This window comes from Mustela lutreola, chromosome 1 (assembly GCF_030435805.1).
Source record: "Mustela lutreola isolate mMusLut2 chromosome 1, mMusLut2.pri, whole genome shotgun sequence".
NCBI lineage: Eukaryota > Metazoa > Chordata > Mammalia > Carnivora > Mustelidae > Mustela > Mustela lutreola.
In genome coordinates this window covers 155,403,912-155,407,403 of record NC_081290.1, presented here as the reverse complement: position 1 = coordinate 155,407,403, position 3,492 = coordinate 155,403,912, and positions in this window count along the sequence as shown.

Below are 3,492 nucleotides of genomic sequence, written 5' to 3'. Positions count from 1 at the left end.
TATATATATTAGATAAACTAGTAAAAAATCATTAAAAAAGAAAAAGGTAACAGTTAAAAAAAAATTTTATCCAAAGGTGAGAAAAAAAAACAAAAAATGAAAAAGAAAAAAATTAAATTAACTGCAAGACTAAAAAAAATCACAGGGAAAAAGCCATGAGTTCCGTGCTTGGCTTTCTCCTCCTCTGGAATTCTGCTGCTCTCCTTGGTATTGAAACCGCACTCCTTGGTAGGTGAACTTGGTCTTGGCTGGATTTCTTGTTGATCTTCTGGGGGAGGGGCCTGTTGTAGTGATTCTCAAGTGTCTTTGCCCTAGGCGGAATTGCACCGCCCTTACCCGGGGCCGGGGTGAGTAATCCGCTCGGGTTTGCTTTCAGGAGCTTTTGTTCCCTGAGCGCTTTCCGTAGAGTTCCGGAGGACGGGAATACAAATGGCGGCCTCCTGGTCTCCGGCCCGGAGGAGCCGAGAGCCCACCGCCGCACTCCTCAGTGCGCCCTCAGAGAACAGCGCCAGTTACTCCCGTCTGCCTGACCTCCGGCCGCGCTCCGAGCTCACCGAGCCTGTGACCGGTTCAAGGTAACACGGAGCTGCGAGCTTACTGTCTGTTCTGTCTCTGTAGCCGGCTTTCCCGTTCCAATACCCGCAAGCTCTGCAACACTCAGACACCCCCGATCCTTCTGTGACCCTGCGTGACCTGAGGCCATGCTGACCCCGCGTGGGCTTCGCCCCAGTTTAGCCTCTGGAGCGATGTCCCTCAGCGGAACAGACTTTTAAAAGTCCTGATTTTGTGCGTGGTTGCTCCGCAGCTTGCCGGGAGCCGGCCCCTCCCCCCTGGGTCTAGCTTCCCGTCACTTTGGATTCACTTCTCCGCTGGTCCTACCTTTCAGAAAGTGGTTGTTTTTCTGTTTCCAGAATTGCTGTTCTTCTTCTCTTCGATCTGCCGATGGATTTTCAGGTGTTTGCAATCTTTAGATAAGCTATCTAGCTGATCTCCAGCTAGCTGAAGTAGTCTCATCCTGGTACTTCTCCGCCATCATGACTCCTCCCCCCACAACTAGACTGGTCTTAATTGGTCCCATTAAAGAAAAAAGCATTCAATGACAACACATGAAAAATGTTTTATTCAAGGGGATAGGAGACTATTACGATAGGTACATCACAAATGAGATGGAATTTTGGAATGGTGGAGAGATACTCAACTCCAATATAGCTTGGGCAAATAGAAATTTATAGCCAAGGAGCAGAGTGCAGGTCGGTCAATAAAAGTTACTAAGAGAAGAGCACCTAGGTAGCTCAGCTGGTTAAGCAACTGACTTCAGCTCAGGTCAGGATCTCAGGGTCCTGGATTCGAGTTTCACATCGGGTTCCTTACTCAGCAGGGAGTCTGCTCCTCCCTCTCCTTCTGTGGTTCTCTCTGCTTGTGCTCTCTTGCTCTCTCTTCCTCTGTAAAATAAATAAATAAATCTTTAAAAAAAAAAAAAAGTTACTAAGAGAAACAGTGGCTAAGAGGGATTCTGGATAAACTGACCTAACAGAATTCTTGCTGTAGGTTAGCTAGCTGACCTGGGGAATGGTGGAGGATGAGGAACAGGATCAGATACTAATGGCTATCAGGTATTGAGAATGTGGGGTTCTGATGGAAAGGAATTAGCAGAATTCTTGGAAAACTTGGACAATGCTGAGGTGAACTCAGAAGTCCAAAAGTCAAGCTTAGTTGGAGTAAAGTTTAGGGGAGGCTGAGTAGAGTTTGGTCAATGAGAAAACTTGTGTCAATACAACAATCTCATACTAAAGTCAAAGGAAACTTCTCAATCTCCACAACAGAAAAAAGAGATTATTTTTAAAAATGAAAAGAAAGACAAACAGCTATATGCAATTTCTAAGAATCAGAAGTGAACTAAAGGATATTTGAAAAAATGAAAGTAAAAGGAAGGGAATATTCATCAGGTTACTGTTAACCAATACATAAATAAAACCAGCGTAGCCACACTAATATTAAACAAAACTGAAGAGAATTGCATATTTACACAAAAAAGAGTCTTTATATAATAAAAAAAGTTTCACCAGAAATATATGAAACTTCTAAATGTGTATGCATTTAATAATAAAGCTTTAAAACGTGTAATGCAAAAAAAAAAAGAAATTTTAATATACTATTCAATAGCTGTTAGATCAAGCTACAAAAAAGTCAGGATATGAATTTTGAAAAAATATATATATTTGGTATTATGTTGTATATACATTACGTGATGTGTGCATATATGCACAAATGCAGTCAATAATTTATCTATTTTGTCTATTCAAAGTTATATCTCCAAATTTTGTCGGAAGCATTCTTTTTAGGCATGTGTTAAACATCTGTTAAAATCGAACATAAAAATGTGTGTTGTACATTTCAACTCTCTTAAAGAAGTGCTATCATTTCAGAGAATTGATTAATGACTGAACCTTAAGCTAAAATGACTGCATTAAGAAACTTGTTGGATGAGGGGGCAAGAGAGGGATGGGAATGGTGTGTGGGTGGCTCAGTCTCTTAAGACCTGGACTTGATTTGCTCTCAGGTCTTGATTTCAGGGTCATGGAATTGAGCCCTATGTAGGGTTCTACACTGAGTGGAGACCCTGCTTGAGAATTTCCCTGTCCTTCTCCCTCTGTCCCCACCCTATACTCTCTCTCTCCCTAAAATAAATAAGTAGTTCTTAAAAAAAAAAAAAAGAAAGAAAGAAAAGAAACCTGTTGGTGCATGAATATATAAATATTTATCAGTATATAGGGCAAATGAAAAAATAAAGATAATAAAAATGTAAATTAAAGCAGTTACACTGGTGACTAATTAAAAATGTGTAATCTTAAATGGTCATAAAATAAAGACTGAGAATTAGTAATATATGATACCTCTTTGGCATGTTGGAATGAATAACTGAATGTTCATAAATATAATGAGAAGAAATAAATGAAGAGCAAAAATACAGTGTAAAACAAACAATATAGATGACCACAAAAGCCAAATATTTTTGAATTTTAGAGTTGATAAATTTAATAATAATATAACATTATTATAATATAATAATCAAAGTATTTGTAGGCAGGATATTTCCTAATAAATAATATAATAATATAATAGTTTAAGTATTGGTAGGCAGAGTATATCTTAAAAAAATCAAGAAGAATAAAGACTGACAACTCAATAGAAAACAATCATGGAAAGATTTCAAGGACAGAAATTAGAAAAAAGAAAGAAATAGGTCGTATATGCAACTTAAGATGTTACACTTTATTTGTAGGTAAGGAATTTAAATTAAATTATGAGGCAAAATGTTAAAGCTAACAGATCAACAAAGTTGTTTAATCAATAATACCAAGTGTTCCAAGAATGTGGGATCAATATAGTATTTATGTAGAGCTAATGAAAATATACATGGTATAAGACCTATTAACAATTGTTGTGCATTTGACTGTAATAGAAAATTGCCTATCCTCCCCTTTTAAATTA